The sequence below is a fragment of the Ips typographus genome, linkage group LG12, assembly GCF_016097725.1.
Source record: "Ips typographus isolate SLU linkage group LG12, UJ_Ityp_2.0, whole genome shotgun sequence".
Taxonomy (NCBI): domain Eukaryota; kingdom Metazoa; phylum Arthropoda; class Insecta; order Coleoptera; family Curculionidae; genus Ips; species Ips typographus.
The window spans coordinates 693432-719885 of NC_138433.1; the positions used below are offsets into that span (position 1 = coordinate 693432).

General features: G+C 35.7%; 1 protein-coding gene and 1 long non-coding RNA gene across 13 annotated transcripts in view; one reads left to right on the forward strand and one right to left on the reverse strand.

Moving 5' to 3' along the window:
- Positions 1-8106, forward strand: part of LOC145736190 (ankyrin repeat and SAM domain-containing protein 1A) — a 29436-nt gene extending 21330 nt beyond the window's left edge. For 9 of the 11 annotated variants that reach the window (XM_081990487.1, XM_081990488.1, XM_081990481.1 and 6 more), the window contains one exon: positions 7978-8106. The gene's annotated coding sequence lies outside the window, so the exon portion shown is untranslated. Of the gene's footprint in view, positions 1-7378; positions 7540-7977 lie in introns of all 11 variants that reach the window. The other 2 variants (XM_081990480.1, XM_081990483.1) reach the window with 1 other exon arrangement.
- Positions 8107-10201: 2095 nt separating this feature from the next.
- Positions 10202-26454, reverse strand: part of LOC145736564 (uncharacterized) — a 28213-nt gene continuing 11960 nt past the window's right edge. The window contains exons 7-11 of one of the 2 annotated variants that reach the window (XR_014180005.1): positions 21679-21893; positions 21473-21627; positions 20168-20246; positions 13554-13798; positions 10202-10343 (exon numbers count right to left, since the gene is read on the reverse strand). This is a non-coding gene — a long non-coding RNA (uncharacterized LOC145736564). Of the gene's footprint in view, positions 10344-13553; positions 13799-20167; positions 20247-21472; positions 21628-21678; positions 21993-26454 lie in introns of those variants that run through there. The other variant, XR_014180006.1, reaches the window with a different exon arrangement.

Here is a 26454-nt window from a genome sequence, read left to right on the forward strand (position 1 = left end):
AAATAATGAAAATTGCGGTGTTTCATTTAAAACAATTGACTTTTTGCACTCTTTAAATTTCACTTGAGAAAAATGTCAAATATTGAATACAGGCGGCGAACCACTCTGTATACAGCCTTGCAGACGGTCATGGAGGTATAAAACACAGTCAAATTAGTTTCCTAAGTGATTCTGCTCTTCCAAGAAACTTTTACGGCTTCATGGTGGAGTTTTTGACAGTTGACGTTTCAATGACAGATTAGACTGAATGTCAAATCAACAATATTGCTTTGCAAACATTAATGGAGGTATAAAACACAGATAAAATACTTTTTAAAATGTCTTTGCTTTTCCTAGCAAGTTGTATAGTTTTACAGTTTTACGAACAGGATTTTGACAGTCGTCGCTTAAATGACAGAACTCACAGGGTTTTGACTCCATTTCTTCTTCTTTACTTCCCGTTTTTTCGGTTCTTCTTCTGTCAATCTGGTGGTCTTAAAACACTGAGTTAATTTTACAACTTGCGACTTGACTTTAAAATTCAAAACCCATTATACACGACAGGGGAGTCCATATTAACACCCTTTTAGATGTCACGTGATGATAAATCGGCTATTATATTAGACTGTGAAAAAAAAAATGATAATAAAGTGCGACGTTGCTCAACTTCCTGGTTTAGGGTCCAGACCCCCGAAATTAACTGTTATAGATACTCTCACTCTCAGTCCTCTTGTGTCTTTTTAAAGGGCGTTAAAGCCTTTTGTCGCCTCTTTTGTTTGCCCTCTCACACGAACTACTTATGACGATGTCAGTTATGATTTTATAATAAAGCAGGGGAGGGCCTCGATTCGATTCAAATTGTAATTTATATTCGTGTTTCTTTAAAGTACCGTGTGGGGGTGGAATGCAAATTTGTTTGCCAAACAGAATGATAACAATCTATATTATGCTATTCATTTTAGTACAGTTGTCTTTGTCATGTTTTTAAAACTTTTTTTGATATTTTTTGATATTTGAAAAGTGCATCGAAATTAATCCTACTATACTGACCGCCGCCATATTGGATTTAGGTTTTGTCGAAGTGGCCATTTCAACTAATTTTGACTTGAGAAACACGAATCCGGTATCCGTTTTGTTGTAACAGCCGCCATTTTGTCACTGACCTTGAAATTAGGGTTTTTAAGACATGGCACCAGACTAGTTCGCCAACTGTCAAGGAAACTTCTCATTCGCAATTCATAAGTTGAAAACGCACTATTTGTCGTCTAAATATCCAATATGGCATCCATAAAAAAGTTGATTTTATTGTTCCCTGTCTAAAATTTAAGTTACTTGTGGAAAAAAATTAATATTTTTTTAAAATAATTACAAATAAATTAAATTTCTATGTTATACATACTAGGAAGATAGTTTTGCTTGAATAGCACCAAAGTAGGCGGTGCACGTGTGGCAAACTTGACGTCACGATGACGTAATGGCACAAAACAATACATTAACCAACTGTCACATTACGTCATTGTGACGTCAAATTTACCTCGCACACTTGATGCAGCGTCAAAACGATAATATCCACAGCCTACTTTACCATTAATACTCGCGAAACGGCTTTTTAGACGTTTGTCGTTTAATTGCGATTATTTCAAAAAGTATACATTTTTTCCATTAAGTAACTTAACAACTTAACTTTTGGTTTACAAAAAACTTAATGATGATTGCTTATGGAGGTGTAAAAGTGCACAATAACAGTTGTTCAGTAATTTGCTAAAAAAAATCGTTACACGCACACATCTTTTGACAATAGCGTGACAAAACTAAGGCGGTTCCTTTACAAAATATTGTGGCCTTAAATAGAGCCATTAGAGCGCAAATTTAAATCCTCCAAATGGGAACTTTATATACCGGGTGTCGGTTTCTTCTTGAGGTATGGATATTGGGCGTGGGACAATGGGATTGTCATTATTCGATAAAACGTTGACGCTGCGGGTGACGAAAAGGTTTTTTTGTTCCTAAACACGCGCACCCTATATACCTGGCCCTTTCTGTCCTCCGAGCCCTTCAATTCGAGCGTTATGATCGAGATTACAGAGGAAAACCATCTTCATCTTTACAAAGTGTAGAAAGGTGTCGCATCAACATGCATGTGTGGTTTTTGGACTGTATACAGGGTGATTCAAATTCGATCCGCACCATTGCAATCTCGGAAACTATAAGAGACGCGAAAAAGAACAAATTGAGTCTGAACCCTATCAATAGAGCTGTAAAGCACAATAAATGAATCCAAAGTTGTTGTTTTGTAGTTTAACACCTTTATGGAGGTATTTTTGATAGTGTTTACTTTAATGACACCCCCAGATTACGTCCCAAATAAGCAGCTGTCAAAACCTTACTCATAAAGGTGTAAAGCACAATTGAGCTGTGAAACTTTAAAACTAAATTGAAAAAAACAACAGAATGAATGTAAAAGTAACAGTAGCTGTGTTTTACACCTCCGTAAGTGTTTTGAAAGCAATATTGTTGATTTAACATTTAGTCTAGTCTGTCATTGAAATGCTGAGCTGCTTGGAACCGCAATTTTACTTAATAAAGTAATTTGACTGTGTTTAGTTTTATATCTGTATGAGTGTCGTTTTGACTGTTTTGTGCAGAATTGTTGAGCTTATTTAACATATCAGTGGACCAAATTTGCAAAAATATGGCTTATTTGACATATAAATGACTACCATTACAGTGTCAACTGTTAAAATCCCTCCCATGAAGCTGTAAAGTTATGAAACATGCTTGTAAGAACAGAATCACTTAAAAAACTAATTTGACTGTGTTTTATACTGTCATGAGTGTCGTTTTGATTTTTTTGTGTAATTGTTGTTTATTTTAGAGTAGAGTACAGTGTCAACTGTCAAAATCCCTTTCATAGAGAAGTGAAATTATAAAATTTGTTTGAAAGAGCAGAATCGCTTTAAACTACAACTTGACTGTGTTTTATCCTACCATGACTGTCTGCAAGTTTGTATACAGGGTGGTTCACCACAACCGCCGCCTGAATTCGATATTTACCGTTTTATGTGACATTTGACGTTTGCAATACCTAAATTCATAATTATTGTAATTTTGGCATATCAGATAAAGTTTTCTGCTTGGTTTTTGTGTTTTGTAGTGTTAAACAAGGTGGGTGCTAGAAAAATGATACAGGGTGGTCAAAAATTGGCTTCACTAAAATAAAATTTAAACAGTGCGATTTAAACAAGTCAATTGTGTTAAATGAAACACCGCAATTTTCATTATTTTATTCCCCGTCTAAAATTAGGGCAAGGCAGTCTTAAGTTACTTAATGGAAAAAATGTATACTTTTTGAAATAATCGCATTTAAACGACAAACGTCTAAAAAGCCGTTTCGCGCGAGTATTAATGGTAAAGTAGGCTGTGGATATTAACGTTTTGACGCTGCATCAAGTGTGCGAGGTAAATTTGACGTCACAATGACGTAATGTGACAGTTGGTTAATGTATTGTTTTGTGCCATTACGTCATCGTGACGTCAAGTTTGCAACACGTGCACCGCCTACTTTGGTGCTATTCAAGCAAAACTATCTTCCTTGTATGTATGTATAACATAGAAATTCATTTATTAGACAGGGAACAATAAAATCAACTTTTTCATGGATGCCATATTGGATATTTAGACGACAAATAGTGCGTTTTCAACTTATGAATTGCGAATGAGAAGTTTTCTTGACAGTTGGCGAACTAGTCTGGTGTGCCATGTCTTAAAAACCCTAATTTCAAGGTCAGTGACAAAATGGCGGCTGTTACAACAAAACGGACACCGGATTCGTGTTTCTCAAGTCAAAATTAGTTAAAAAGGCCACTTCGACAAAACATAAATCCAATATGGCGGCGGTCAGTATAGTAGGCTTAATTTCGATGCACTTTTCCAAAAAATCGTTAATAACCCGCTTATTTGAAACATTCCGTATAAATACACGGTATAACAAAAGAAAGGTAATTAATGGGGTTATCGCGTGTCTTTGACAGGACTAGGCTAAGTTGCAGCGTTTGGCGGCTAGAGGACGTCAAACTTTGATAACCATTTTTCGGGCTAATTTTTCTAGTGGGTGCGGGTGAAACTGTGATTTTTAGACACAAAATATCTCAATTAAACTAGCTTAAGTAGAACGTCGGTTGCGCATAAGCCGCAACACGTGTCGGCACGGACGATTTGCCGTCGATTTATTGCCGTTTTCGTCCAATTTTAAAAAAATTCCGCAGTCGCGTGTCAACGCCATTTTCGACGCACACATCAAAGCAAGCTGGGCAGCACGTGACCGACGCCCGGCCACGTGGACACAATGGCGTCAACGAGACGCGAAACGACCAGTTTTTTGGGCGCCCAACGTGGAAAAGACGTTAATAAAAATTGATAGGCACCCTCTCCCCACCCCACAAAAGGATTTTCAGTAATGAGGAACTGTTATATGCAAATACCGCAAAATTGGACCACTGTTCAATCGTTTGAGGGTGCGTTATTTCAACCAATTTTTTAGAAAGTCTCAGAAATTTAAATAGTTATTTTAATGACCGTCTAAAATTAGGGCAAAACAGTCTTAAGTTACTTTTTAAAATAATGACAATTAAACGACAAACGTCTAGAAAGCGGTTTTGCGAGTATTAATGGTAAAGTAGGCTGTGAATATTATCGTTTTGACGCTGCATCAAGTGTGCGGGGTAAATTTAACGTCACAATGACGTAATATGACAGTTGGTCAATGTATTGTTTTGTTCAATTTCGTCATCGTGACGTCAAGTTTGCAACACGTGCACCGCCTACTTTGGTGCTATTCAAGCAAAACTATCTTCCTTGTATGTATAACATAGAAATTCATTTATTTGTAATTATTGACCGCTGTTCAATCGTTTGAGGGTGTTATTGCAAATTTCTTGGTAAACTAAACTACAGTCTTAATGGTAAAACGATCAATTTTGAAAGCGCCCACTTGTTCTCAACCCTATAACAAAACCACGCACTTGTTTTATAAAATACTCGGACCGATGGTAACTTTCCCGAAAAATTCCCTGGGGTAAAGTTTGGAGTGTTGTCGGGGCGATTATGCGAAACGACCATAAACTTGCAATATTATATTTTATATCATTAGGCTAAGGGTTGTGCAACAACGCCACTCTGTCTTTACCCTATCAAAAAAAAGGGGGTTGGAATAGAACAGGACCGTATTACACATTCTTCTTTTCTCACTTTCAATGAATTCCTCTTTAAAATACTGTGGTTTTAGACAATTTTGGGGTATTTAACCAGCTCAGTCATTTTAATACACCCGTTAATTATTCTCTCCAAAAATGTTTTGGCTGTTGACATATTATTTTAAAAAATTTTTTAGTTTTGAGATATTTAGAATTAGAAGAGCCCGAAAATCGTGAAAAAAAGCAAAATTATTTTCCTCAAAATAGAGAGAAATGCAATTTTTTTTTGAGTTCAAGTTCTAGGAATTTTTTAAAGCATTTTGGAGTTTGTATAGTATTTTGAATTTTTTTAGACTATTTTAGGAGCATTTGGAAGGTTTTTGGACAGTTTAAAGAGCATATTGAAGGTTCTGGAATGCTTTAGAGGCTTTTGGAAATTTTTAGACGGTTCCAGAATTTTTTGGCAGCTTCTAAACTATTTTGATATCTTTTGGGAGCTTCTAGACTAGTTGAAGAGCATTTGGAAGCCTTTAGACTGTTCTAAAAGCTTTTGGAGGCTTCTAGATTGTTTTGAAAGGGCTTTCAACTGCTTTAGAAGCATTTTGGAGTTTTTTAAGCGTTTTCAAATCTTTTTAGGCTACTTTAGGACTATTTGAAAGGTGTTTGAACAGTTTAAAGTACATTGAAGGATGGAAACCATTTTGTAACAGAAAATTGGTATGTTTTTGTCTCTCAGAACCCTTCAATATCGCTATTGCAATTATAGTAAATTAACCATACAAAAAAATAGCAGCAAATAAGCAGAAAATACTAAATTAATCACAGAAAGAAGAAAAAACCCAAAAAAGGGAAAGGTTGGTTGCTTTTATTATTTACAATAAAAACAAACGTCCTAGGACTCTATTTAGGCCGAATTGAGCAGGGAGAGAGTTTTTGACGTCACAGTGACGTAACTTGACAGTTGAACTAATTATGCTTTTTCAAAATTACGTCATCGTGACGTCAAAAACGCTCTGTGTGCCCCATGAAGCTTGAACTGTCATTATTTTCACTTTGTCACAATATTGGTAAGGTTTTCGGCAGTCCGATCCTGGCTTCGCAATATAAATTGAAGGAGAATGACTAAAGTTTTGCATACGTCGAACGAGAGAGGGAAAAAGGGGGGCCGTGGGGGCAGGGCGAAAACATTGAAAACAACATCATTATACAATGGATATAACAAGTTATTTCTCCTGTATTTGATTTATGATTCCCCAGTTGCGCTGCCTATGCTAATAGCAACATTTATATCCGTCCGAAATTCGAGTAAGTTATGGCTTTTTGAAGTTAATTTGTTAGTTTGATTTACGGTTTTCCAGCGTTTTTTTTTTTTGCTCCGGCGGAAAAAGAAGAAGAAACCGAATAAAAATAAGATTTTTTAGGGGGTAACCGCGCTAATTTCACATCTGTCACCGATCCGAATTAAGCCAAAAACTCGATCAGGACAATCTTAAATGCGTGCAGTATTCGAAATTGGTCGGGTGGAAAGGACTTTGTTATTGAACGAGGGCGGAAAACTGTCGAGGGGTGGTAAAGGTGCGGATATATACGCAATTTTTCCTCCTCACCGCACTTTTTGATTGTCCCCAGCATCAATCAATTTTTAATTAATTACAAAATGACAAATAACGGGTGTTCAATAATTGTTATGGTCAAGTCGCCTATGGATGGATGGCAATTGTCACAAAATGTCTTAGATAACGTTGCAAACAATTATTATATGACAGCTGTCATTTCAAACTACATGCTAGAACCACAGCCAACTACGACCATAACAATTATTCAACACCCGTTATTATCAGACATACATCTGGACCATCTTGTATATTTGGTTGCATAGTTTCTGTTAATTTAAGGCAGAGCCAGTGTAATTCCTCCAGGTCAGGAATGTGTGAAATTCGCACAGGTTAATCGGATTGATTTACGTATATGCGCACTGATTAATGGGATGTTGCAGTTTAATTGCGAATTCTTTGCCGTAAAATTGTTTTTGCCAGTCCGGGGAAAATCCTGGTACAAAGTTAATAAAATCCGTCGGTTGTACGGAGTTAGGGACTCGAAATCGGATTGACAATAGCGAAGATATTGGTTTTTCGAGTGGTTTTCGGACCACCCGCAATATATGCGGCACACAGCCTGACATGGAACTGACAGAGATCTCATTACAGATAAGGTCGATAAGCCCAAACAAAGCCAAATATATACCCGATTCGGCATAAACTGTGTGGCCATAGCGTAAAGGGAAATTACAACCCAATCCCGAAATCCGCCTACCATATTTATGGTCCTTTGTGCTCATTTATCCCGGAAACAAGCGGAGGAGGGAGTGGTAAAGCGATTGATTTTGCCTGATAACCTTTATTAAAGTCTTTTTTGCATTATCCACAAAAGTAAGCTGAAATCTGCCAATTTTCAAGTGACGTAGTGCCTCTTTCAAATTTTTTACAAAAAGGAAAGGTTTTAGAGGCTTTTGGCAGTACAAAATGTGCCTCTAACACATTAAAAACAGCTGCGGTGAACACTTAAAATACTTCTGATATGACCGAGTGGCTAGAAATGTTAATTAATAATTAATAAGTGCGGTTTGTTGTTACTAATTTAGTGTAAATTAAGGTAAAGTCAATTTACTGAAAGGTTTTGAGTATTACTTACCTAGAAATGAGGAAAAGAATTTTTTCTTTCACCAATTGTCAAGAAGAAAATTTGAGGTTTCTTGACATTTGGTGGATGCGCTTAAATAACTTCTATTTTGTTTGTGATATTACAGATGGCGGCTGAACGTGAAGGTGAAGCAAAGAAACTGGTGAAAAACCTAAGGAGAAGAAAGAAGACAATACGCTTGACGAAATCTCTGTGTTATAAATTATTAATTTTTATTAAAAAAAGTAAACAAAAATTAATGTGTCTTAATTTACATCCCTACAGATTAAACGGCCCATACATTATACAATTAGTTGTACGACAAGTCGTACGATAGATTGAACAGACAATTGATGCGACAAGTTGCACATAATTTTGGCCACAAACAAACGATCTGAGCATCAATCGGTCTTAAAGAATTGCAGTACGTTTTAAATTTTAAATTTCTGATAAATTTTTCTCCAGTCAAACTACCGTACCAAAAATTTTTGGATCTTAATGGGCAGATCCTAATACTTGGTTCCTTCGCCAATTGTCAAGAAAACTTAAATTACCTTCTGCACTTTCTGCGCTCCTGATAGAAAATTAAATTCTTGACAATTTTTGCAGAATTGAATTTTGACTAAAAAGAGCAAAAATGACAGGAAATACATTTTTAGCAGATCCTAATACTTGGTTCCTTCGCCAATTGTCAAGAAAACTTAAATTACCTTCTGCACTTTCTGTGCTCCTGATAGAAAATTCAATTCTTAACAATTTTGGCAAAAAATCGAATTTTGACTCAGGAGAGCAAAAAATGACAGAAAATATACATTTTTAGCTGATCCTAATACTTGGTTCCTTCGCCAATTGTCAAGAAAATTTAAATTACCTTCTGCACTTTCTGTGCTCCTGATAGAAAATTCAATTCTTAACAATTTTGGCAAAAAATCGAATTTTGACTCAGGAGAGCAAAAAATGACAGAAAATATACATTTTTAGCTGATCCTAATACTTGGTTCCTTCGCCAATTGTCAAGAAAACTTAAATTACCTTCTGCACTTTCTGTGCTCCTGATAGAAAATTCAATTCTTAACAATTTTGGCAAAAAATCGAATTTTGACTCAGGAGAGCAAAAAATGACAGAAAATATACATTTTTAGCTGATCCTAATACTTGGTTCCTTCGCCAATTGTCAAGAAAATTTAAATTACCTTCTGCACTTTCTGTGCTCCTGATAGAAAATTCAATTCTTAACAATTTTGGCAAAAAATCGAATTTTGACTCAGGAGAGCAAAAAATGACAGAAAATATACATTTTTAGCTGATCCTAATACTTGGTTCCTTCGCCAATTGTCAAGAAAACTTAAATTACCTTCTGCACTTTCTGTGCTCCTGATAGAAAATTCAATTCTTAACAATTTTGGCAAAAAATCGAATTTTGACTCAGGAGAGCAAAAATGACAGGAAATATACATTTTTAGCTGATCCTAATACTTGGTTCCTTCGCCAATTGTCAAGAAAACTTAAATTACCTTCTGCACTTTCTGTGCTCCTGATAGAAAATTAAATTCTTGACAATTTTTGCAGAATTGAATTTTGACTCAAAAGAGCAAAAATGACAGGAAATACATTTTTAGCAGATCCTAATACTTGGTTCCTTCGCCAATTGTCAAGAAAACTTAAATTACCTTCTGCACTTTCTGTGCTCCTCATAGAAAATTCAATTCTTAACAATTTTGGCAAAAAATCGAATTTTGACTCAGGAGAGCAAAAATGACAGAAAATATACATTTTTAGCAGATCCTAATACTTGGTTCCTTCGCCAATTGTCAAGAAAACTTAAATTACCTTCTGCACTTTCTGTGCTCCTGATAGAAAATTAAATTCTTGACAATTTTTGCAGAATTGAATTTTGACTAAAAAGAGCAAAAATGACAGGAAATACATTTTTAGCAGATCCTAATACTTGGTTCCTTCGCCAATTGTCAAGAAAACTTAAATTACCTTCTGCACTTTCTGTGCTCCTCATAGAAAATTCAAACAAAATTTTGACTTGTTGGACGACAGCATCACACACTATGCAATTATCGTTTCGACGGTCGAAGCGACCTGAGTTGTACTTCGTGTTACTATCACTAACACGAAGGAAATTGTTAAGAATTTTTTTGTTTTGAAAGAAATTTAAGTGTTTGCCTCGGTTACGTTTTTGTCCGATTTACTGGTAGGAGTGCAGAAGATAAATAGACTTTTGTTGACAATTGGCGAATGCGAAATTGTCAAAAAAATTAAAACGCTCCTACGCCATTTGTCAAGAATAAAACCACAAATTTAATTAAATGTTTATATTTTTTAAAAAACATAATAACCAAAAAAAAAAAAATTCTATATGTCTGTATCACTTAAAAAGATCCCAGACGCTTCTGACAACTAAAAATGAGTGGTAGTGATAGGCTTCTGGTGGTACAAAATGGCTGCTAGAGGCCTTAGGCACTTCTAGAACTGTTCCGGAATCTGAAAAAATAACAACATAACTATCTTTTGAGTGGCCTAAGAATTGACGTGGTTTGGTTGATAAACCAAAACTAATTCTTAGTAAATTCTCTAATTTCCTTTTCCGAGTCTAGGGCGTTTCACAAGTAAAAACAGAAGACCTAGCGCCATCTGGCGTCACGTGACAGAACTATAAACCTATCCGCTTTTTCATCCAATAGAAAAACCAATTTTTAAATCTAGAACCTGGCGGCGCCCTCTATTAACAACAGATCACACTACCACCGGATTAAGGTGTTTCAATAATTGCCCGCCATCAACTGTCAAGAAAAGCAATATTGCACTCTGCATTACGTCCCGCAGTATTTTTATTACATTCGGACAGATGGCGCTAGCAGTCTTACTTCAGGGGACCAATCATGAGTTAGTTAATCAAATTTGGAGATTATCGTTAAGGTCGATTTTAGCTACCTAAGTTTGCATATCTTTACAGTAAATCCCGTTATTATAGGCGTTAGTTTCAAGCAAAATTCGACTTTATTGTATCGATTATTTTAAGTTTGACTGCAGTTTAGTGTCTATGACTAATTGCACGTCTGTTTTCCTTCCAACATGTCACATAAATCCACGGTATGGCGCACGTACATGTACGCAGGTAGCGCAATAATTAAAGCTGCCTTAAACCTTTTACTTAGGGATTTACGAGAGTAGATATATCGACGGGGGGTAATTAATTCCATCATTTTTTTGTTTTTTTTTTTCGATAAACTCCACTGTTTTGCCTCTCGTCCAATCGGGGCAGACACGCAAACCCAAGAGAGCACTTCTTTGCTTTTGTTCACTTTTTCATGCCACAAGTGTCCATTTTATTTATCGAAAGTCGCGGAAAATGACACGCAACCTACTAATTATTACAGCCACCGAGTTTACCAAACTTGAATAATTTTCTTTTTTTTTTGAGAGGATAAAGGTCAATTTTGTTTGATTTACCTTATAAAACACTACCCATTGGTGTAGTAATCGAAAATGATCCTTAATGACCTCTTGGTATCTTTTTTACGAAATAATTTTAAAAAATTCATAAATTTAAATTTCCTTTAAAATGAGGCGCAAGTCAATATTTAGACAGAAAATTCAAAATGGCGGCATAGAACGCCATTTTGTCTATCATTTATTGAAACTACGTGAAATTTCCTTTAAAATGAGGTGCAAGTCAATATTTTGACAGAAAATTCAAAATGGCGGCCTGGGACGCCATTTCGTCTGTCATTTCTTGAAACTAGGTGAAATTTCCTTTAAAATGAGGTGCAAGTCAATATTTGGACAGAAAATTCAAAATGGCGGCCTGGAACCGTCAAAAAATACAACTTTTTTATTTGTCAAGTTACAGTTGACGTCTCGGTGTCATTTTATGTTAGAATTTCCCGGAAAAGACGCTGGTGCAGTTGGTTTTTTGATATCTCAAAAACTAACAGAATTAGACCTAAAATTTAACACTTCAACCATTTCTTTGCCAGAATCTGACTAAAAAAATATTTACAATATAATATGTGATATTATGGAAAAGGAAATTTGACGCCCTCTAGCGGCCAAACGGTGTTATCAATCAACTCAAGTTGGGATATTTTTGGAAAGCTTGAAATCTGTTCTATCTTTTGTTTTCTATGACATTTTGACGTAACTTGTCAAATAATGGAGTGATTTAGGATCAAAGCGACGTGTGTCAAAAAATATGCTGATTTTACAAAAAGTGTTAACCATTTTAGTTGCATTGTTTCATTCAATCTTGCATATCTTGCTTATTTGGCATATTTTATCAAGACTTTTATATGTCTATGGAAAGCTATTGAACTGAGCTTTCCAGCAATATACCCACTTAGGTTGATTTGTTCGACGGCTTGGCCGCTAGAGGGCCTTAAAGTTGAAGTCGCAACTTGCTTGAAAACAACGTATCAACTCACGTGACTAGAAAAATATGTATATACATATTTTATTTTTGTATATAATTTCTAATAAGTTCAAGAACTGTATATACAGGGTAATTGATTGAATTTGAACCTTTCTAGCAAAAAATTACAAAATACGAATCTTATACATATTTGTGTCTGTTTTATTTCTGGACAGTCCGTTAGTATACAGGGTGTCGCAAATTTGAGTAACAAACGTTTCAGGTTGAAACGTTCCTGAGATATTAAGCAAAAACTGAAAAAAAGAGTCAACTTTGACGCCCTCTAGCGGCTAAACGGGGAAACTTAGCCGTGCCCGCTCAAGGTCACGTGATAGCCCCATCATTAGCTTTTTTTTTTTTAAAGTTACATTCGATTATGGTTTAAAGTTTATGGTATTTGAAATAATTATAAATAAACGACAAAAATTGTTTAATATATGGCATTTCGCGAGTATGAGTGGTAAAGTAGGCTGTGCATTATATCATTCTGACGCTCCATCAAGAGTGCCAGGCAAATTTTACGTCACGATGACGTATTTTGACAGCTGGTTATAATATTATTTTGTTCAATGATGTCATGGTGACGTCAAATTTGCAACACAATGCACCGCCTACTTTGGTACGATTCAAGCATTTAGAGTTGTTATACGGTGGTTTTATACCGGGTGTCTCAAATAAGCGAGTTATGGACGATTTTCTGGAAAAGTGCTTTCGAGGTGGTCAAAGGTAAGGCTGCTAGAGCAAAAACAATTGAATATCGATACAAACATTTTACATCAAGTAGGCCTAGAATTTGACGTAGATTCCTAAAATCGAATAAAAAAAATTATAAGTTTGGTTTGTTGCTCAAATTTGGGACACCCTGTATACTGATGGATTATCTAATAATAAAGTAGACCCAAATATCTACAAGATTCATGTTTGATAATTTTTTGATAAAATGAAAATTAAACAACTTACGAGGATGTTAAAAATTCATTCAATAAATCACCCTGTAAACTACTCTCAATAACTCTGTTATTTTGACACTTACAGGGTGGTTCAACATACCAATTTGTATCCCTTGAAATTCTCTTTTGACCACTCGGTATAGTGTTTTTTAATTATTATTATGATTATGTAACTCTCGTGCTGGAAAATGGTCCTAATTGAATTTTTTTCGTGGGTGGAGGGAGGGGAGCGAAAACAAGGTGGTTTTAAGCAAAAGCTGAGTAAACAAAGTGAGGTTTTGTGGTTTAGGTGAGGTTTAGGTATTGGCTAGGAGGCCGACAAATGAACAATACCGTTAGCGATCGTGGCTCCGCCCGCCGTTGTCTGCGAACTCTATTGTTTCCTTTCGGGCGTGCGCCCTACTGTCAAACAATGAATTTTCACTATGTGCATTGTCTGAATCGCGGCCACGGTCCCAATCCCACGCTTCAGGGCGGCAACGTTTAACCTCCAATTGAACACAACAATCGTCCGGATTTTCCCAACCGGAGCGAGAGAAGGAGCACTTTTCCGGAACGATCGCGCTTTGTCTTTCTCCCTGTTAAGAAAGCAATAAAGATAGTTATATACACACAATATCCTTTATGGGCCCGTTGCTAAAAAAAGGTGACCTCTAGTAGGCTATGAATTTGAAAATTGTTTGAATTATCGATACTGCGCATCACAACCGTCAATGTCAAAATAATATTTTTCATCGGTGTTGCCAATAGTTAGGTTTATTCCCTATTTTAGGACCTATTACAAGGATTAATATTTTTAACAATGGTTTAGTATAAATCATACTTTGTATTACAAAACTTCAAAAATTACAGACCAGTAATAATAAAAATCTATTAATACCGTCACGTGATTGTCGATATTACATGTGAGGGAAATTTTAAAGATGCGACAACATGCGCTTTCCGACTTTTCGACCAATATTGCCAATATTTGTTTATTGCAAATTTCCTAAAAACTGAACTGACCTAGACTAACCAAGTGCGCAAGTAATTCATCCATCCTTCTTGTAAACAAAAGGCGGCAACTATGCTTTAACCTCACAATTGAAAAAACATTAAATGACATCTGAAGTTGACGTACATACAGTCAAGTATCCCCTGTAAATTATGCGACGTTGCCAGACGCTTTTTTTTGCGTTATTAATATTTAATTCTTCAACTGATTTTTATTCATTAAAATATGTTTTTTATGCTGCAGGAGAAGTGCCTAGACACTTATAATTACCGTTTGATCCTAACCTAAATAGAATTGGTCTCTTGACGTAAAACAACAGTGAAAAAGGTTCATTTTCGCTTGCCATAATCGAGTATTCTTACGGTGCATCTCATTAATTTAGGAATATGTTCCAAGGCAATTTCGACTTAATGTGACTGTGTGTGGGTGTGTGGGTCAGAAACGTCAAAACTGTCATTTTTTTTGAAGCAACAAGACCTGAAGAACAACGGCCAATTAGTTCTAATAGTAGGTTTGGAACCATTTGACAGGCCAGAATATTCTACATTAATGAAATGCAGGGTTGACACACAAACAAGGGTGATTCTACTGAAAACAATTACTACACTATATCCAAATGTAGTTCAAAAAAGGATAAAATTACCAGGAACGTTATGAAAAAAATAACACAATTTAGATTAAAAATTTAACTGAATTCCACATGATATACATACTTTCTGAATTGCAAGGGATTTTTTTTAGAGAACGCCCCTCGTATACAAGTCCCAGGAGGTGTTCCTAATGGGACAATCCTTAATACCAGACCCAGAAGACAAATAAAAGTTGGCTTGTCATCGCGGGGTTGGTGATAAATCGTCCGGTATAATTGAATTCCGCAATAATTCGACAAACCCCTCGCGATCCGCCCTTTTCCGCGATTGATTATAGCTAGTCAAATGACAGATGACAAAAAGTTTCGCGCAAAAAAACGCGATAATTTAGCTTTAAAAAAAAAACGAAACCCAAATTGGTCTAAACTATGAATCGGCATGCTGCATTAAACCGTCACGGACGTTCCAGTTTTTGACAGATTAACAGGTGTCTCATTAGGTGCGGCTTATCGTCGATTTACGTCATCGATAAGTCGCATTATTATTATGTATTTCAATAATAATATCGACGCAGGCTTAACATTCCTACACTTTTTCCCATTCATTGTTTGATGCGCTCATTAACCGGCTCGAAGGACCAGTTTTGAAACAAATTTGATAAACTGTAAATAAAATCAGTATTAATCGGTTCACTGGGAGAGCCGCTTTTCAACCTGTTTACATTGGTTTTTGGTTGGCCGCGACCAAAACCAATTGCACGGATAGAACAGAGTAACTTTTAAGGTTTCTCCACCTAATTTGTCTACAGTTATGCAACCAACCATACATTCTGGCAGAGGTCGTCAAAAAAAATGTTGTTTTTCTGACAGACTAATTAACTACTAATTATTTCTTTTGAAATAATTATAAATAAACGACAAAAAATGTTTAATATATGGCGTTTCGCGAGTATGAGTGGTAAAGTAGGCTGTGCATTATATCATTCTAACGCTCCATCAAGAGTGCCGGGCAAATTTTACGTCACGATGACGTAATGTGACAGTTGGTTATAATATTATTTTGTTCAATGATGTCATCGTGACGTCAAATTTGCAACACAATGCACCGCCTACTTTGGTACGATTCAAGCAGAAGGATTTAGAGAGTGTTTTGACTAGAAAAACGCCGTTTTCCGGATAGATAGGAAAAAACTAGTATACATGTCTAACGTTTTCTCAAAAATTTACTTTATTATTTTGAATTGAAATGACAGTTGGTTATAACCTTAAATTTTCAAAGTAAAGTTTATACTTTTTGAAATAATTATAAATAAACGACAAAAAATGTTTAATATGGCGTTTCGCGAGTATGAGTGGTAAAGTAGGCTGTGCATTATATCATTCTGACGCTCCATCAAGAGTGCCAAGCAAATTTTACGTCACGATGACGTATTTTGACAGCTGGTTATAGTATTATTTTGTTCAATGATGTCATCGTGACGTCAACTTTGCAACACATGCGACGCCTACTTTTGGTACTGAGTGTTTTGACTAGATAAAATACTAGTATACATTTTTTTTTAAGATTAATGATAAAAACCGTATTTCGATATCTTGTCAGTTTTCGGCGCTAGATGGCGTTTTTAAAATTTCGCCCCTTTTGAAAACTCCTCACAACTTTAGTGTTTATTAAAATATCGAAGTGGAACAAAAACGTTCTTAAGGCACTTTTTCGATGTGATTCCAGTGGCGCGCTTGTTTTTTTGCTAATGTCTTCCGTTTTCTCAACAATTTACCCAACTTTATTAATTTAAATTAAAATGACAGTTGGCTGTAACTTTAATAAAATCTCCATAGTAGCAAGTCTGTCTGTAGTTACACGTTTTCCTTTTTATTCAAGTTGGCTGACTTGACTCAGGTTTTGACATATCAGCTGTCAAAAGTCAAAATTACTGCGTTTTTAACTTTTGAGTCTCAATTTTTTTTTATTGTATTTTTAATTATTTTCTACCGTTAATTTAAAAAATGCCTTTTTTAGTCGTTAGTTACTTTAAATGTGTGTGATAATACTAAAAAAGTAATTTGTTATTGGGTCTATGTTTGTTACTCATTGCAAGTTAACTTCATATTTCAGTTATTTGTAGGAATAACTATTGACATACTTACATCGTAGTAAATATTGAAAAATTGGGAAAACTGAAGGTAGCAGGAAAAAACTAAGCACGCCACTGGAATCACAATGGAAAAAGTGCTTTAAGAACGTTTTTGCTTCACTTCGATATTTCAAAAACAAAAAAAAAAATTAAAATCCTCTAAATCCACACACCCGGTATACAATCAAAATGTTCACAAATTGGGGTTCCCAACATGTTGACAAACCATTCTTTCTCATATTAGTAGTGGAAACTGTATAGAAAGGAAGAAGCAATTAAATCTGCATTATCCGCTTTATGGACGATCCGAAAACAAAACGGGTGAAATTCAAAGGGTAACAAAGTTACCCTCGTAAATGTCATTGAGTAGAAGAGAGAGAGAAACAAGTGTATAAATTATTCTTGCTGATTAAGTGTATCGGTTTCGGGACAAGTTTGAAACTTGGAAGGGAAACAGAAACAAAATAGAATCAGAGCAGCTTCTTGGCATACGCCACCCTGTTAAGTTTTCGGTACAGTGGGAGTAATAAGACCGAGTCGAGATTCGCTTTGATGTCCTTACCCCACCCGAACTAATTAACAAAACGACAAAATTGTGTTTAAACAATGGAGTAAAGTCCCTCTTTGAGACATTTTAGGTTGATGAATCCCTCCCCTAGCTACGCGATGCAAATTGATGTGCATTTTAACGGTCGTTGAATTATGTATAATTTTGATGCGTTTTTACCGTCTTTGATCGATATTTAAAAGAAGTGAGTTTGATTAACAATACCCGAGCGTGTTTGTGTGCTCCCCACTGAATCCAAAAGTCAATAAACCCGGTGCACCTGCTGGCCTCGGGTCACCTATGTACTCATAGCTTTAGCCTCCAGCATCTTCGTATGGTTGGGACAAACTGCACGGACATCAAGGTCCATTTCAGTGTGCCATAAACGTTCATGTCATACACGCTTATATGACACTTTGGAGGTTATTTTTAATCTACTTTCCACTCTTGAATCACTCACTCTACAATCAATTTGAACCACCTTCTCAATAACACTATAAGGTCTCTTTTTGCTCGCTTCAACTCTGTTTCCTTATGGCAAATCTCACTAGTTTGTAAATTCATTTCAAACGAATTTCACCTGAATGTACATTCCTGCATCCCTCATCACAACCACGTTTAAAATTTTTTTAAAAATGACATTTTTAGTTTTTGAAGTGTCATACCTCCTAATCTGCATTAGATAGGGCAAACGGCTTGCATTTTAACTTTTTGAGATCTATTGCGTGGTCGCATCAGAAAATTTGACAGGTGTCAATGTTATAAATGTGTCACCTGTCAAAATTATAAATATTACCAAATAATAGATCTTATAAAGTTAAGATAAGAACATGTTTCTCTATCTCATTCTGGTTAGGAGTTATGACAGTTGAAAACCTGAAAGTGACATTTTTCAAACCTCAAAAACCATTTTAGGTTATGATACATGAAAAATATTTGAAATCTGTAGGAGTATTCAAAAATGCAATAATGTACAGGGTTTGCCAATTAAAATAAGCAAGTTGACTTGCGAACTTCCGGTTTGTAACGCGGAAGTGGCAGAAAGATTTTTAAAACGTGGCTCATCAAATATTTTTTTAATTTCAAAATTTCAAATTTCTAATAAACGGTTAGGGTGGTTAACCCTGCAGACCCAATAAAAAACTAATTTTTAAATTAACGTTAGAAAATAATTAAAAATAAAAAAAATTGAAACTTTCACACGAAAGTAAAAAAAAAAACATTCAAGTGTTGTCATAGAAACAAGAAATAAATAAACGTCACGTTTGACAGCTGATGTCAAAACCTGAGTCAGCGCCAACTTGAATGTGATTTTTAAGGTTAACTTAAATTTTTAAGGATATAACCAACTGTCATTTCAATTTAAAATAATAAAGTAAATTTTTGAGAAAACGTTAGACATGTATACTAGTTTTTTCCTATCTATCCGGAAAACGGGGCTTTTGTAGTCAAAACACTCTCTAAATCCTTCTGCTTGAATAGTACCAAAGTAGGCGGTGCATGTGTTGCAAATTTGACGTCACGATGACATCATTGAACAAAATAATATTATAACTAGCTGTCACATTACGTCATCGTGACGTAAAGTTTGCCTGGCACTCTTGATGGAGCGTCAGAATGATATAATGCACAGCCTACTTTACCACTCATACTCGCGAAAGGCCGTATCAAACATTTTTTGTCGATTATTTATAATTATTTCAAAAAGTATAAATTTTACTTTTAAAATAGAAAGTTAATAATCGAATGTAACTTTAAAAAAATGTCATTGTTGTGTAAACATTTACTATGATGTACCAAGTTATTCCTACAAATGACTGAAATTTGAAGTTAACTTGCAATGATTAACAGATATACAAGGTTAGCCACCCAAACCGTTCATTAAAAGCTTATCAGATTCTGTCACTTCCGGTTTAATCGGAAGTAGTCAACTTGCTTATTTTAAATGGAACACCCTATACAGGGTGTCTCGCGAGGTAAGGGACAAAATTTCAGTAATGATCAACCAATTTCTAACACAAATTTACAACAGAAACTGAACAAAATAACGAAATTCCATTCTTAGACATTCAAATCAAAAAAAAAAAAAAACAAATTTGAAACAAAAGTATACAGAAAACCAACCCACCCAAATAGATATTTAAACTTTGAAAAGCGCCCTCTAGCGCCACAAAATGACAAGATATCGAAATACGGTATTTACTATTAATCTTTTTTTGAAAAATCGAACAGGAAAAAACCCTCTAAATCCGGACACCCTTTACTAATCTAATTACTCCAGATCGTCTAATCGAAAACCGAAAAGGGACACAAATCATCATCGACCGGTCATATATTACTCGGATGTTGGGATTTTTACATGCGTGCGCGCTTTTCCTATAAATATATCTCTCTTTGGCATTGGCAGGACAAAAAAAAACGAAACAGAAAGAGAGAGAGAAACGTGGCGGTTTTTAGCCGCAATTGCTCCGAAACACGGTATGAAATTCCAATCAATTTATATTATACACGGCAGACAAGGTAATAATATAATTTATGGCGGCATTATTCCCCGAGCTCGAAGCCGTGCTACATACCTTTTGTTGAACAGCGAGCGGTCATTTTTAAGTGCGCTTACCTAAATAATATACTCCTCTTCGTTTTTGATTAAATGATAGTCGATGGGGTTAAATGATTTGTGCGTACCCATTCCCGTCTATTATCTTTCTTTTCTCTTCTTCTTCTCGCCTCCATTTTTTTACCTGCAACTCCCGTCTAACCTAACCTACAAACAGGGAAATGTCAGACCAATTAGGTAATTCAATCAAATGTCAAAAACAGCTGATTAAAACTTTTGGAACACGGCCATTAAAAAACTTTTTTATGCATACTGCGATTTTCTAAAGACTTTCAGTTGAAATTTCATAAAATGCCTGCATTTTGTTGTGAATTGTGGAAGCCGGAGAAATAAAGACAAGCTTAGTTTCTTTATTTCACCGACTCCCACAATTCACAACACAACAAGGCATTTTATAAAAATGTCAACTGAAACTCTTTAGAAAATCGCTAAATTTAAGCTAAAACTGTATCAGTATTCATAAGAAAGTTTGTGTTTTAATTGTAGGAATACACATCTGAGTGTGTTGTACTAACTGTAGTATAGGGGGCGCTTAATCTACTCTCTATTGTCTACTTCTGTGACGTTCAAGTAGCACGCTTGCAGTCACGTGACCAGATTTAAGATCAAAATTGTGTTAGGAAGGTCACGTGATTATTTTTACGACCAGAAAAAATTTCTGTACGTCACGCGACTATTTTGAACCGTCAAATGGAACTTTGCTGGTCACTTAACTCTTTTCAGTCCAGAAATATAGCAGGACATTATTTTTCTAGAAAATTACATGACTGAATGAAAACCGTCAAACCTGTCAATTCTAATGAGAAAACTAAAAACCACTTAATAACGGTAAACTGTCCATAAATTAAATTTCTTTGCATCTTACTGTTGATAGCATCTCAAGTCACGTGATTGTTTTCAATTATCAAATTCACCTACAAAGGTCACTTGACTATTTTAAACGTTAAAATAGCATCCTTGCAGTCACGTGACCATATTTAAAGTCAAAATTGTTCTTCTAAAGGCCTCGCAACCATTTTTACGATTGAAAGAAATTTAGGAAGGTCGCGTGATTGTTTTCAACTCACAAATTTACCTACAAAGATCACGTGACCATTTTCAAGCGTTAAATGAAATTCTAAAGGTCAAGCGACTCTTCTTAAGGTTAAAATAGCATCCTTGCAGTCACGTGAATGTTTTCAATTCTCAAATTTAGCTACAAAGATCACGTGACCATTTTCAAGCGTTGAGTGGAATTCTAAAGGTCACGCGACTCTACTTAAAGTTAGAATAGCAGTCACGTGACCATATTTAAAGTCTACATGTGTTGTGAAAGTCACGTGACTATTTTTACGCTTTTGGATTACGTGACTGATTTTTTTTTATACAATTACCTTAGAGTTTTGTAAGCCTTTTCTCGGACCATTAACGTATATTGTGCTGCCCTTACTAGCTCCGTGTGACGTCAACAGTACCAGCTGTATTTACAGTAGCAAGGTGCAAAAAAGCCTTAGATCCTCCAATGTCTCCACTGGTTTTTGTGTAAAACCTACAAAATTCGGTTTTACTAGTTGAACAAAGCCACATTTGGTTTTCGTACCTGATCATGTTAGTATGAAGGTTGGAAGAGGATTAAAACTCTCGGAAAGAAGCTACCTTAACTCCACTGAATACTGGCAGAGCCCCAAAATAAAAAACCAAACAGGCTCCAGAAACTGACTCGTACATCCATCGGGTGTTATCACTCGCGTTACGGTAATTAGTGATGATTTCCAGACATCCGGGTGGTTAATTTCGCTTTATGCAAACGCCAAACTGTAAAACAACACATTTTTCAACTAATTTTTATAGTTTTTTCAGTTAAAAAAGCCAATAACTGTAAATTTTCAAGCACAACGACATTTGGTGTGACAGTTAAGGTTAGGTTCACTTTCAAACGCTTCCTATACAGATCAATGAAATGACACACTGTACCTAGATGAGACACGCCGTGCTTCAATAAATATGTGAAAACTATTTAATAATAAGTTACGTCTGGTTAATTGAACGTTGATTTTGGAATGTATCAAAGTAACAGCAATCAAAGAATGTTTATTGAAATCCAGAGCGTGGAAAACGACGTATCTAAACAATTGAACTATTGTTTGTACAACAAGTGAATAAAACCGACTGGGTGTTTACTCACCATAAATCAAATCAAAGTAGTCAGTCGTCGGTTGAATAGTATTTATTTGTAAAACCAATTTTAGTACGGTCCTGGATTGGTGGTGGTAATACTGGTAGCGTTTTGTGTAAATTGATACTTACGTCATGGCTTCGGGGCCCTTAAACTACAACGCTGAGAGAAAATCATTTTTAAACAGCTCCGGTTGTTTGCAAAGATCAATTAATTTTCTCTCTCTGTTTTACACTTTCGTATCTCCGGGTCGTATTATTCTATTTAGGATTTACGTTTATTAAGCGTTATTTAATCTTTTGGTCGTGTTAAAAGTGCCCTCAAGTGATTTTCTGATGGGTGAAAAATAATGGTTTCCTACCATTAAAAAAATAAAAGAAACTTGTCTATTTCCTAAGTTATGTAAATATGTTTTTATACGATCGACATAAAAATGTTATCGTCCGGTCAATGGTCTATTAGCCTGGGTGAAAGTTAGATTGTTTTCAGAACAATAACCATCCATCAATCTTTAATTGGAATGGTTAAGAATAGGTAAATAGCTCCGTATGGACAATACGTACGCCATAAAGACTGCCTTATACACGTTTCTGATGGACTCGTTTTAACTTCTTTTGTCTTTTACGATTGTTCTTCGGGCAAAGCAGTTTTTGGACTGTTCACTTTACTTCCACGCTCATTTACGTTAAGTCCGGTCTAATTGGGGCTTTTAAGTGCCATTGAATTGAACAGGGATGGTGATTCCACCCTGCGGTAAATCTGCACTAGGCAACCAGGATTACATTTCAGTTTGACGTTAATAGTCCGAAAAGCCACCACCAACCAGGTGATTGACAAGCCGTTTCAACAATGAGCATTGTTTCTTGCACGTCGCTCGTATTTTCCTTAAACGAGCCGTTTTGCCTTTATTGGACCAGCACCATAACTCGGCCTGACAATGTATTTTATCGATTTTATTGGAAACAATCTTGTTATTGTTAGGTCTTTGGAAATTTATTAAACGCTTTAGTTTATATCGGCGTTTGTTTCAGCCGCAATTACCTTTCTATTCCATACTCACTGAATGCTCAAAAGTTAACTGTCAAATACGTCATTGAGTTGAAGACTCACTGGAGTGGACACATGGCAGAGGGATTTACCTTAATCAAGGTGGCTAAACAATGCAGAAATCCTATCTAGGAGTGCGTTTATTAATACCGGCGTGCAGTGGGTCAGTTTCGAGTTTAGTCAGACAAAAGTAGTATAAAAAAATTGTTTTTTGTGTATTTCTGAAATTTAGTTAGTAAGTCTGTTCCATGTTAAATGGATTTTGTCTTCCTAGAAGTTTTCAGTTACTCTTGTACCCGCGGTAAGTAAAGTGATTGATTACGCACTAGCCCCACTGTATACAGAGTGTATTAATATTGCGGAATGTCCGCGGATAAGCGTCTCGCGCATCCACTGATTGTGTTCGTGTAATTACATATTCGTGGGTTATAATTAACTTGAGAGTGGATAGAGGAGTCAATGATCCGTGCAAACCGTTGTCAGGCCTTTTTTCCTCCTTCTCTCTAACGCACACACACACACACGAAATCACACCCCCTTCGTAATTAATATCTCGATAGGAGTCGATCAAAGATTTTTTTCGATTTAACCGAAAGATAGCTGGTGACTGTGTTATTTTAGAAAATACCTCCACCATTTTGTCAGTTTCTTAGAACCTAACCTAACCTAAAAAAAAATCAGAAATCCTTGAAATGGAGTGGACAAGGTCACGTGACATTTTTAGGTTACATCCAATTTTAATCGACCTTCACTCGTTAACCTTCTGAAAAGTCACGTGATCGGCAAGTATGAGCTAAAACGTCAAAATGAGCATTTTCCTAATCAAGTACCAAATTTTTTGCAATGTTGTTAAATTTGCTTTTTTTTTTCCTAAATTTCAGCCAAACTGACCTGATTTTTCCAATTTTGTATCAAATATTTGCAATAAGGCCTAATTGACCATTTACCTAAATTAGTACCAATTTTGTTATACATAAAATTACTTACAATTTTCAAACATTTTACCAACATTGCCAAACTGGCTATTTTCCTAATTTAGAATTGTAGTTGTTCACATTTTAACAAGGTTGAGAAATTTGAAAATATTTTTTATTTAGTAAAAAATTTTTGCAATGTTGCCAAGTTGACACATGTCCTAAATTGGTCAATATACACATTTTCAGAAATAGTCAATAACGTTGTCAAATTGAAATTTTCCCCGAAATTGCTCGCAGAAACTTAATATACACATTTCAGCAATGTTGCCAAATAAGGCGTTCTTATTTAAACCCTGCTCCCAAATTGATATTTTTCCTAAAATCACTCGCTAATCCGGTTATTATACACATTTTAGCAACAGTTTTATGACCAAAACAGCCATTTTCCTGATTCACTAGCAAACATTTACAATGTTGTCAAATTGACCATTTTGACTTGACATTTATGACACCAATCATATCTTCACGGTAACGTGACTGTAATCAAAGTTGTGGACGGACAGAAATGAACAGTCACGTGACTAATCACATCAGTTATCTGTCAAACACACATATAGACCTAAAAAAAACAACAAATACGTAAGGAAAATGTCAACTTTCAACTAGTAATTGATTATATACAATCACGTGACCTTTCCACTGTCAAAACTGCCAATTCAAATCAGACAAATGTCAAGAATGAGTACTTCTAGAAATTTCTAGAATATTAAAGGTTGTAGAATGCTTTAGAGGCATTTGGAAACACTTAGACGGTTCTAGAATTTTTTTGAAAGCTTCTAGAGTCTTTTGATATCTTTTGGGAGCTTCTAGACTAGTTGAAGAGCATTTGGAAGCCTTTAGACTGTTTTGAAAGGCTTCAGACGCATTTTGGAGTTTCTGTACTGTTTTAAAACCTTTTTAGACTGCTTTAGGAGCATTTGGAAGGTGTTTGGACAGTTTAAAGAGCATTGAAGGTTCTGGACTGCTTTTAAGACATTTTAAACTTTGTAGACTGTTCTAAAAGCTTTTGGAAGGCTTTCGACTGCTTTAGAAGCATTTTGAAGGTTCTGCAGTATTTTGAACCTTTTTTAGACTATTCTAGGAGCGTTTGGAAGGTTTTTGGAGCGTTTAGAAAGCATTGAAGCTTTTAGACCGCTTTTAAAGCGTTTGAACACTTATGGAGGGTTCCAGAAAGCTGTTAAACTGCTCTAGAAGCTTACGGAAGCTTTAAAATTGTCTTGAAATCTTTTGAAAGCTTCTAGATAATTTCAAAAGCAATTGGAAGCCTTCAGACTGTTCAAAAAAATCTGTCAAATGACAGATGATTATTTACAATAAAAGCAAAATTCCTAGAAATCCAGACTGTAGTCATGTGACTGCATTTTTTTAGGTTAGGTTGCAGTTAAACGCCTTAGTGTTTTTGTTGTTCTATTGCGCGAGTATGCGAAGCGTCTGATGAGACCGAACAACAACCAAAAAAAAGTTCGAAACGTCGTGGTCGAGCACGTCCGATCAGATATTGCGTGATAAGTAGAAACGTCGGAACATTTGTTGGCAATCGGCCCATTATTACACGGTTTGATCGTCAATGGAAGCCGAGAACAAAGCGTGCCTGTCGACTTGTTTGCATTGTTGCCTAACTGGACGTCGTCTAATTGACAATTGTTTACAACGGTTATCATTCATGTACGTACTACGCAGATGCCGATAATCTTCTTCTTTTTACAATTCAAGTTTGAGTTTGGACATTTCGTCTATAACGAAGTTTGTTTGAAAGAAAAAAGAAGAAGAGAGACATTGTGCTCTCGCTACATCTTCCGATTCTAACTGTAGCCGATTCCACACAAGGGAATTGAATCCCGGCCGGTTCATTGACTAGATCTAGTTCTTGGCGACAAATACGATTATGAAAAACGATCGACTATACCAGGGACAAATCATACGTGTACCCGAGTCTATGTCAGTTACATATAACAGTCTCATTGCAAACTTTCATAACGCACGATGACGTAACCGCCAACTACATTGGTTTGCGCTGTACTCTTGATTTCGGCAACGTTTACACCGAGTGGTTTGCAACTTTTTGGTACCGGCCTGGTATAAACAGAACCCACTTCGATTGTGTATCATCTTGTCACACCAGCCTACACCGAGTCCCCCCCCAGTGTCATCGACTCGTCGCCATATTAATATCGCG